Genomic DNA, 12,121 nt, shown 5'->3' with positions numbered 1-12,121 from the left:
ATTGCAAATAGCTTTTTTTAACAACATAAATAGCTTCTATAAACGTGGACCTCACCAGATGGAAAACGCAGGAATCAAATCGACTACATCTGTGGAAAGAGACATGGAAAAACTCAATATCATTAGTCAGAACAAGGCCATGGGGCAACTGTAGAACAGACCATCAAATGCTCACATGCAAGCTGAATTTGGACTTGAAGAAAATTAAAAAAAGTGCACAAGAACCAAAATACAACCTTTAGTATATCCCACCTGAATTTGGAGACCAACTGAAAAATAGATTTGATGCACCAAGCACTAATGATAAAGAACAGATGAGTTGTGGGATGACATCAAGGACTTCATACATGAAGAAAACAAAACATCATTAAAAAGACAGAAAAAAGGAAAGACCTAAATGGATGCCAGAAGAGACTCCGAAACTTGCTCTTCAACATTCAGTAGGTAAAGCAAATGGAAGAAATGAAGTAAAACAGCTGAACAGAAGATTTCAAAGGGTGGCTCAAGAAGACAAAATAAAGCATTACAAGAACATGTGCAAAGACCTGGAGTTAGAACATTGAAAAGGAAGAACACACTCAGCATTTCTCAAGCTAAAAGAACTAAATTAAAAATTCAAACCTCAAGTTGCAATACTGAAAGATTCCATGGGGAAAATATTAAATGACGCTGGAAGCATCAAAAGAAGGTGGAAGGAATAAACACAGTCACTATACCAAAAAGAATTTGTCAATGTTCAACTATTTCAGGAGGTAGCATGTGATCCAGAACTGATGGTATTGAAGGAAGAAGTCCAAGCTGCACTGAAAGCACTGACAATAAACAAGGCTCCAGGAATTGATGGAACACCAAATGAGGTGTTTCAACTAATGGATGCAGTGCTGGAGATGTTTACTTATCTATGCCAAGAAATTTGGAAGACAGCTACCTAGGCAACAGATTGCAAGAGTTCCATATTTGTGTCCATTCCAAATAAAGATGATCCAAAAGAATCCAGAAATTACCAAAACAATATCATAAATATCACATGCAAGTAAAATTTTGCTGAAGATCATTCAAAAGTGGCTGCAGCAGTACAGAGACAAGGAACTGCCAGAAATTCAAGCTGGATTCAGAAGAGGATGTGGAATCAGGGATATCATTGCTGATGTCAGATGAATCTTGGATGAAAGCAAAGAATACCAGAAAGATGTTTACCTGTGTTTTACTGACTATGCAAAGGCATTTGACTGTTGGATCATAACAAATTATGGATAACATTGTGAAGAAAGGGAATTCCAGAACACTTAATTTTGCTCATGTGGAATCTGTACATGTGTTTCAAACAGAACGAAGGGAAACTCCGTGGTTTAAAATCAGCAATATGTATGCATCAGGGTTGTATCCTTTCACCATACTTATTCAATCTGTATGCTGAGCAAATAATCTGAGAAGCTAGACTACATGAAGAAGAACGGGGCCTCAGGATTGGAGGAAGACTCATTAACAACCTGTGATATGCAGATGACACAATCTTGCTTGCAGAATGTGAAGAGGACATGAAGCCCTTACTGATAAAGATCCAAGACTACAGCTTTCAGTGTGGATTATGCCTCAACATAAAGAAAACAAAAATCCTCACAACTGGACCAATGAGCAACATCATGATAAACGGAGAAAAGATTGAAGTTGTCAAGGATTTCTTTCTACTTGGATCCACAATCAATGCCCATGGAAGCAGCAGTCAAGAAAGCAAAAGACATTGCATTGGGCCGATCTGCTACAAAAGACCTCTTGAAAGTGTTAAAAATGAAAGATGTCATTCTGAGGACTTAGGTGTGCCTGACCCAAACCTGTTGCCATTGAGTCAGTTCTGACTCATAGCAATCCTATAGGACAGAGTAGAACTGCCCCATAGGGTTTCCAAGGAGCCACTGGTGGATTTGAACTGCCAAATTTTGGTTAGCAGCCAAGTTCTTAACCACTGTGCTACTAAGGCTCCATGCCTGACCCAAGCCATGGTGTTTTCAATCTCCTCATATGCATGCAAAAGCTGGACAATGAATAAAGAAGACTGAAGAAGTGGCGAAGAATATTAAATACTCCGTGGAATACCAAAAGAATGAACAAGCCTGTCTTGGAAGACATACAGACGGAGTGCTCCTTGGAAGCAAGGATGGTGAGGATGACTTCATCTCATGTACTTTGGACAGTTATCAGGAGGGACCCCTGGAAAAGAACATCATGCTTGGTAAGGCAGAAGGGCAGCAAAAAAGAGGAAGACCCTTGACTAGATGGATTGACACAGTGGCTACACAATGGGCTCAAACAATAACAATGATTGTGGGGATGGCACAGGACTGGGCAGCGTTCCATTCTGTTGTACATAGGGTTACTATGAGTCTGAACTGACTAGACAACATCTAATCACAACGAGAAGTTTTCTTTCCTGTTGAAAGGCAGATTCTATGAACTCTTCAGTTAGCCTTATGGATAGCAATGATAAGACCGTCATTACCTTAGTCAGAATTTCTCAGCCTTGGGACTACTGACATTTTGCACTGGATAATTTTTTCTTGCTGTGAGGACTGCCCTGTGCATTATATTAGATTTAGCAGATATTTGCCCTCTGTTCACTAGATGCCAGTAACACTCACCCCCAGGTGTGATACTCAAAAATGCCTCTAGATATTGCCAAATGTCCCCCAGATATTGCTGTTATGTGCTGTCCAATTGAGGAATCACTCTGGTTGAGAACCATTGATCTTAATGATGCTGAATTAGCCCAAATCTGCTGGAGCTCAGAAAGAGTCATCTTTTTATTTTTTTCTTTAATTTTCTGGAGAAACTAAAAATGTATTTTAAATTGACTATTTCAGCTGACTTGTTTGAGGACTATACAGTAGCAAATATACAATCTTCCCTTCTCATTCTCAGGAAAGATAAATCCCTCCTTGTTGCCATCAGTTTCTAGCTTTTTCTGGAGAGAACTGAATAATGTTTCGTATTTCTAATCTAACTCATCTGACTTGCCCTTGACCCATGAAAAATAAAATCACCACATATGTAATGTGAAAAATAAAAATCATTTAGGAAATAAAAAAGGATTTAATTTTTCCAAAATCATAATAAATTCCATATAGCCAAAGAATTTTATAATTACAGTGTGATTATTCTTAAGAAATAGGTTATTCTGATGTTTTACCTTTCCCTGAGTCATAAACTAAAGGTTTACTTAGAAAAATTAAATAGAAATAAGCACAGGGTGATATAAAAATATCAAGTAAAATTCAGGCCCTTTTGAGCTTTTCTTTTAATGAAAGAACAAACATATTTAATACTAGTAAACATTGCTTGTAAAGTACAGAATAAACAGAAATACAGAGGCTTATATTTATCTCACAAGTGTAGCTCCAGAGGTAACTATTTAGATTTTTTTTTCGATCACATTTATATGTACACATGATTGTTTTCTCACAGTAGATATAAAGAGCTTTCAAATAACAATTCCCTGGACAGAGTAATTTTGCATGTGTAGTTATGTCTTGTACAATGGAGAAAACAGAACTAAAGCATGATGTTCCTACCATTTAAAGCCATTTTCTTTCACCTAAATAAAAAAAGAAGTACAAAAAGAAAAAGAAGCCTGTGAGGCAGAAAAAAAAAGAAAGAAAAAAAATGCAATGTGTTGAACAACTGTGACTGTGAAATATTGATTGTTACATTTTCTATATTTAGGAGGAATTGTAAACTAAATGGGATTCCAGGCAAGTCTGAATAGTGACCAATGGGCACTATTCCCCTATGCAGTCTCCATGTAAAGATTTTGTTAAAAGCTATTAGATTGTTTGCATCTGGTTTGGGTTCCATGAGACAAGCTCGGGTTAGAAATGGGGATGATGGTATGCACTGTCCTTTAGAAGGTATAATTTTCCAAACTGAAGTATCTTCATTTAATCCAGCAAAGAACCATGTCCTCAAGGGCCATTTTAAACAGATGTTCATACAGCTTTAGATCATCTTCCAGTGAATCAGAGTATTTTCGATGCAACATCATTTTTCAATTATTAAAATCTGCCTTACATTTCCGGTGCTTTTAGCTGGATTCTTTAAATGTATTCAACTTTGGCCAACCTGCAGGACTGCCATACTTGTAAATGTAGAAGGGTATCTAAAATAGGTTGTCACTATTTGGGAGGCTGTGAATATCCAGGGCATTCTCTCAGTATTAAAAACAACTGTGCTGGAATATTTAAAACTGCCCTTTTGTTCCCTTTTTTAAATAAAAGCATTGTTACAGGGTTTATTTTCTTCTTTTTCATTTAACAAATATATATTTTTCCACAACAACTACAGTAAGTCAATGTAAGGTCAAAAGAGCTTGTGAAAATATGTAAGAAATGAAGTAGAACCCTGAATTAATGATCAGATACCTTCGTCTTCAGTTGATGAGGAAGACCAAAAAATTTTTATCTTAAGAAAATTAAAAAAAAAAAAAAACTTCCACATTGTAAGTATTTGGAACATTCAATTATCTCCCAATCTAACATAACTTTAGCTAATTTATTTTATTTTCTGTCACCTCTACCTAAAATGTAGGCTCCATGAGGATCCAGAATTGTGCTTGTGTTCGCTGCTTTAGCCCTTCTATGGAGCAAAATCTCACTACAGAGTATAATTTTGAACTTGTATCATCATAAAGAAAACCCCATTGTCATGAAACTGTTTGACAAGGGTTTTACTTATACATTAAAAGACAGATTAATATTTAAAATATGTTATGATACTAGGAGCTCTGGTAGGACAGTGATTACAGTGATTGACTGCTAACTGGAAGGTCAGAGGCTCAAAACCACCAGTGGCTGCACAGGAGAAAGATATGGTAGGCTGTTTCTGTACAGATTTACAGTCTCAGAAACCTTTTGGGGTCACTATGAGTCAGAATCAACTCCACGGCAATGGGCTTTATTATGATACTAAAATAAGGTAGCCATTTAAGAGATCTCATAAGTTATCTTACCCACAGCTGCTAGAAACTGACAGCTGTCTTTCTTCATGAACATAATGTGTTTATTGTAGCAGATGAATTCCAAACACCTATCTTGACATCAAATAAGAACATCAGAGATGGGAGACGGTGTAAGAAGGAATCTCCAGCAAAATTAATTAATTAATTATGGAAACAGGAAGAGCAGAACTCTTGCCATCTTAGAGAACTGGCTTTCGGTTTTCAAGAAATTCTGCAGAGAGTAGGGAACAGAAACCCACATTCATTCATCGTCTGAAGTAGAATAAGAAGCCAGTGTTTTTCTAATTGGAAATTTCCCATTTTCACTTCATGGAAGGATGGAAATTTTGAAACTTGTCTCTGAAGAGGATTCTGACTCATTTTAAGTTACTGGTCAAATAAGTGTAAGTTGCCTCATAGAGCATCTTAAGTAGTGCTTCTATCTTGGCTTCAAGAGCTCTGAGAAAATAGACGTTTAAAAACCTATTTCAAAAAGCATATTATTAATAGGCATATTATTTATTTAAAAAATGACTGCAGTAAACATATTCAGCCGAAGGAATAACCAACGGACAGTGAGGGTAGAAAGTAAATCATGAGACTTCAGATATTTACTGAAACCGTGCTCCACCTGAAGAAGATATTGGTTCTAACAGAGAATGATGCGCATAACAGAGGAACTCTGGGAGTCTTAGATGCAGCTGTAGAACCAGCCCTGAAATGAATGGATATTTAAATTTCATTTCACCAGACATTTTCTGAGTCTGTTACTTACACACACAGTATTCAGAACAGCAGCCACAGTCTGGCTAATTCATGGAACCTGTTCACAGACAAATTGGGGAAGTACATACATAAACCATAATAAGAATCTGCAATTTCACTAATGCCCTAGAAAACCTACTCTAGGGCATTCACAGTGCCATATTCATTTAGATACTCATTCCTTTATCAACAGTTCTAATATGGGGCTTGGAACATTCAATAAAAATTGTTTAATGAATGCATAAATGAGCTGTGAAATCCCAGAAGATAATTAGTTCTGCATGGCGAAGTCTGGAAAGGTTTCAAAGAGAAGGTGACATTTGAGTCAGTTCTTGAAAGATAAATGAGATATTAACAAGCAGTCTGAAAGAGCAGAGCATTCACGCCAGAAGCAACAGAATGCAAAATATGTGCAGTTTCCTGTTTTATTTGGGAAATTGTATTTGCTTTGGTCTTGTTGAAGCATAAGTTGAATACAGAAGTTGGGAAGTTCATGGTAAAAGATGAAGTGGAGAATGTAAATTGGAGCCAGATTGTAACTAATCATCTGGATTCAAGTTGATTTTAATTTACATAACAATGTAAATTCATGAAATTTATTTAACTTTTCTGGGCTGAAATGCCTGCTAAATTAAAAAAAAAAAAAAAGTGTGTCCATTCATTTAACAAATATTAATCAAGTCTTGCCATGAGGCAGCACTGGGGCACAACCTCAAAACCATTAAACAAACAGAAAAAGTCAATGCTTACATTAATAACATAGTTAGCAAGAGACAGGATGTACCAAAAACCTATAATATTCACTTATTCAGTAAATATTTATTGGCACACCTGTATGTGCCAATAACTGATTAGAGGAGACAAAAATATTTATACTTATAAAGATATATTAGGTGTAATAGTGTTGAGACAGAAAAGCAAGATATGAAGCTAAACACACTAGAGTCAATTTGGAGTTTCACCTATTTTTAATAGAGTCATTAGGAAAGTCGTCCAAAATAAGAGGACATTTAAGCAGTGACCTTAAAAAGGTAAGAGAAAGAGTAACAAAAACAAAAAACATGGTGAAAATCTAGGATTACAGTTTCCTCTTTTGTGATCAAGAAAAAGAACGTGGAGAGTATAGCTGGAATAGATCAAATGAAGAAGGAAGTGGGAGGAGGTAAGGTCAGAAATTTATCTGGGACCTATGAGTTCCTCATTAGCCAATGGAGTAAATTGGTGACAAATTGGAGAATTTTGAGGACAGAGCTGACTTGATTTGATTTATTATTTAACATAATTAATCCAATTGTGCTGAAAATAAATGAAAAGAGAACAAGCTTTGAAACAGAGAGTTAGGTGTGAATGCAATAATGCCGGTAAATGTTGATGGTAGCTGAGTCACATTCTAGGTGTTGTTTTAAAGGTAGGGTCAGCAGGATTTACTGATAAATTGGATGTGAAGAATGACAAAAAGAGAGCCAGTAAGGATGGTCTAAGCAAATGAAAAGACGGAGCTGCCATATACTCAGGAATGCGCATTTTTGTTAGAGAAAGAGCAGAAGTTCACTTTTGTACACGTAAGCTTTGAGGGTGTCTATTAGTATATTTCCACCACCCTTTGTCATTTTGTCTTACTGTGCTGGCTTGTATGTAGCTAAGATGCTGGAAACTATGCCACTGGTATTTCAGATACAGCAGGGTCATCCATAGGGTTTCAGCACAGCTTCCAAATTAAGACAGATTGGGAAGAAACGCCTGGTGGTCTACATTTGAAAATTTGCCAAGGAAAACGTTATGGATCACAACAGAATACTGTCTGACTCTCTTGCTTTGAACACATCATCTGGAGTTATCAATTGCTGGAGGAGGACATGATATTTGGCAAAGTAGAGAGCCAGATAAGATGAGGGAGACCCTTAGTGGCCACAACAATGGACTTGAACACATCAGTGATCATGAGGATGATGCAAGATTGGGCAGTGTTTTGTTCTGTTGAACTTAGGGTTGCCACAAGACAGAGTGAATTTGATGGCAGCTGTCTATCTCTCTCCCCCTCCCCATCTCTTCCCCCCTTTCCCCCTTCTTTCTATCTATTAGTAAGATCAAGTAAAAAAATCTTCAATAGGCAATTGAAATATTCAAATCTAGATTGCAAGAGAGTGGACACAGCTGAAGATATATATATTTTTAAATAATATATTGAGTTTTTTTGTGAAAGTTTACACAGTGACTTAGTTTCCTATTTGACAATTTCTGCACAAATTGTTCAGTGACATTGGTTATATATATCACAATGTGTCAACAATCTTTTTAATTGTGTTCTATTTGTTCCATTTCCAGTATTCTAGTTTCCCTGCCCCTTATCTTCTCACCTTTGCTTTTGAGAGATTGTTGATCTTTTGGTCTCATACAGATGGTTTCAAAGTAGAGCACTGATCTTACAGGTAATATCCTATATTTGAGTGCCACTCTGCTGTTTCGCTAAAAGGTGATCTCAGGGAATAGGCTGGGTTCTAGTTTTAAGTGTCTCAGGGAAATAGTCTCAGGGTGTCTTAAGCTGGCCTCTTGAGAGAAGTAAAACTAGTGAAGCTTTGTGTATATATATATACATATATATATAAAACATTACATATATACATGTAGAGAGAGGTTTATATCAAGGGAATAGCTCATACAGTTGTAAAGGCAGAAAGTCCCAAGTCTGTGGATCTAGCATCAGGCTGGAGGTTTCTCCTGATTCTTGTAGCTGCAGGGGCTGATGAATCCAAGAACAGTAGGTCAGACAACAGGCTGCTAGTTCAAGTCCTAAGAACCCAAGGTCAGATGGCGATGAGCCAAATGCAGGATGCAAAGCAGAGCAAAAGCCAGTGGACTTTGCCAGAAAGTCCATGTATATTGGATGCAGGCCACACCCCCAAAGAAACTCCCTTTCAAGTGATTGGCTGCTCATAACGGATCTCAACAGGGAGATGATTATATTATATCATATCTCATCTTGGAGGTGATTGTATCATTACATATCTGCCAAACTACACCATAACTGCCAAATCACTGAGAATCATGGCCCAGCCAAGTTGACACACACCTTAAATATCACAGTCCATCCCTTGACAATTTGGCATCTGTACACATCTCTTTAAACCATACATAATCTCTAAATAAAGATAATTATAAAGTCATACTTGCACCTAACATGTTACAACTAACATGCATACAACCAAAACATGCTAGTCCTGTATACATCTTATATAAGTGAAGAAAACAAAAATATTTGATGCACACATACAAGGAAGAAATGCTCAACACAAATACAGTCCTCATTTTTGGTCCCATGATCATCGCTAGTATTTAGGATTACTGTCTCCCAACATTCATTCAGTATTCCTTTTACCCTCAACAAGCACCTCAACTGGTCGTGGTTCTTTGCCTGGTAGGGTGATGCAAACCTTAATTCCTGAGCCATTCTATAGTCATATCAAAATTAGGTTGCTGTAGTTATTCATCGACTTTAATTACAGGGCATGGTGGTACTAGGAGATGCCCTAAGGTATCTCCAGCATTCCAGACATACTCTTCTTTATCTTCATTCCAGCATTCCAGACATACTCTTCTTTATCTTCATTATGTAATATCAATCCTAATTCCTCTAGGTAATCAGGATCAATCACACCAGCCAGTATGGTAACTCCTTTTTTTGCCTGTTGATCCAGAGTCATAAGGAGCCCAAACTGGCCTGGTGAAATTCTTAACTTCCAGTTCAATGGGATCAGTGATATGTCTCCAGGTGGAGCATTCCTAGCTTTGGAACTAAGACCCCTAGATCCACAAAACATAGGGTTGCAGAGACAGGAAGCAAAAATTTTGTGAGTGAGTCACAAGCAATAATAATGAGTAGTACCACTTGCATTTCCACCCCTTGATTCCTCTACCCATGGATCCTGTCTATGGGAGAAATAGTACCATATATTGGACACTGGTTTAGAGCATATACAGTCTCCTGGAGAACATAACCCCAAACCTGCAAGGTATCACCACCTAGTTGGCACCACAGTTGTGTCTTTAGAAGGTCATTCCAACATTCTGTAAGCCAAATGCTCCAGGATGATAAGGAACATGGCAAAATCAGTGAATACCATCATGATGGGCCCACTGATGCACTTCATTTTCTATGAAGTGAATTCCTTGATCCAAGGTGATGTTGTGTGGGATACCATGTTGGCGGAAAAGGCATTCTGTAAATCCATGGATGGTAGTTTTGGCAGAAGCATTGCTTACAGGGAAGGCAAATCCATATCCACAGTAAGTGTCTATTCCAGTAAGAACAAAATGTTCCCCTTTCCATAATGGAAGCAATCAGGTTGCTGGCTGATTGCCTTGAGGAATGGTGCCATACTGGGGACTCAATATTCGTCTCTGCTGCTGGCAGATTGGGCACTTAGCACTGGCTGTAACCAAGCTGGCCCTGGTGAGTGGAAGTTCATGTTACTGAGCCCATGCATAACCTCCATCCTTTCCACCATGGCTACTTTGTCATGAGTCCATTGGGTAATGACAGGAACAGGTGGGGAAAAGAGGATGACTGGTTTCCACAGAATGCATCATTCTGTCTATGTGATTGTTAAGATCTTCCTCTGCCAAGATCTCCTTTGATGAGCATTCACTTGAGACACAAATGTCTTTTGCCCATTTAGAGAGATCTGTCCACATAGCTCTTCCTCATACCTCTTAGTTTCTAATTTTCCAACCTTGTTCCTTCCAAGTACCTGACTATCCAGCAAAACCATTGGCTACAGACCATGAATCAGTGTACAATCATATATCTAGCCATTTCTTTGCAGAGTGGTTTGCATGGCAGCCCAAAACTGTTGCAGAGTTTTCTCTTGTTCTGGGCCTCACTTAAAACTAGTGGCTTTTCATAAAATGAAAGCTTTGAGGGTCAGCGGAGCAGGGGCGGGGGTCTGGGCAACATGGTTTGAGGGGACTTCTAAGTCAATGGGCAAAATAATTCTATTATGAAAACATTCTGCATCCCACTTTGAATTGTGGCGCCTGGGGTCCTAAATGCCAACAAGCGGCCATCTAAGATGCATCAATTGGTCTCAACCCATCTGGAGCAAAGGCAAAGGAAGAACATCAAGGTCACACGACAACTAAGAACCCAAGAGACAGAAAGGGCCACATGAACCAGAGACCTACATTATCCTGAGACCAGAAGAACTAGTTGGTGCCCGGCCACAATCGATGTCTGCCCTGTCAGGGAGCACAACAGACAACTCCTGAGGGAGCAGGAGACCAATGGGATACAGACCCCAAATTCTCATGAAAAGACCATACCTAATGGTATGACTGCGACTAGAGGAATCCCGGAGGCAATGCTCCCCAGACCTTCTGATGGCACAGGACAGGAACCATCCCCGAAGACAAATCATCAGGCATGAAAAGGACTGGTCAGTGGGGGGGAGAGAGATGCCGATGAAGAGAGAGCTAATTAAATCAGGCGGACACTGGACAGTGTGTTGGCAACTCTTGACTGGAGGGGGGATGGGAAGATAGAGAGAGAGGGAAGATGGCAAAATTGGCACGAAAAGAGAGACTGTAAGGGCTGACTCAATAGGGGGAGAGCAAGTGGGAGAAGGGAGTAAGATGTATGTAAACCTACATGTGACAGACTGATTGGAATGGTAAATGTTCACGTGAAGCTTAATAAAAATTAATTAAAAAAAAAAAAAAAAGGTCTGTCCTGAAGAATATGAGATTTGGATGGAGAAAAAACCTTATATAATTATTTTATATTGAGAATGATGGTGGCGTTGTGCGCCCTTGAGTCAATTCCAACTCATAGTGACCAAGGCCTACATAATTACTACTGTAAAAATTTACTGATATTTACTCATCAAATATAATTTTGATTCTGATATACTCATGTTTTGTAAGATCATGCTCAGCCTCAAAAAACAATATTCATTGATGAACAAATATCTGTTAAGTGTATACAGAGTACAGCTATAAAGCGAATGGTGTTTTAAAAGACACTAGCCTAGAGTCCAAAGTTGTATCTCTGTGCTTACCTGGGTGCTCAAGATATAAATTTTTTATAACTCAATTTTTGAAGTACCAAATAAATTAACTACACCCATTTCTTAAGGCTATTTGGAAAATTAAATGAAAAATGTATGTGAAACAATTTTGTAAACAGTGAAATAAATCACAATATTGACCAAAAAAAAAAAAAAGAAAACTAGTGGCTTTTCAAGTCACTTGATAAATAGAGAGGAGGGGCACACCCAAATGAGAGATATGTTGCCACCAAAATCCAAAGAGGCCAACCAGGCATTCTGCCTCCTTTTTAGTTGTGGGAAGGTCTAGATACAATAACTTATCCTT

The sequence above is a fragment of the Loxodonta africana genome, chromosome 4 (genome assembly GCF_030014295.1).
Source record: "Loxodonta africana isolate mLoxAfr1 chromosome 4, mLoxAfr1.hap2, whole genome shotgun sequence".
Classification (NCBI taxonomy): Eukaryota; Metazoa; Chordata; class Mammalia; order Proboscidea; family Elephantidae; genus Loxodonta; species Loxodonta africana.
This window is presented reverse-complemented; position numbering follows the sequence as displayed.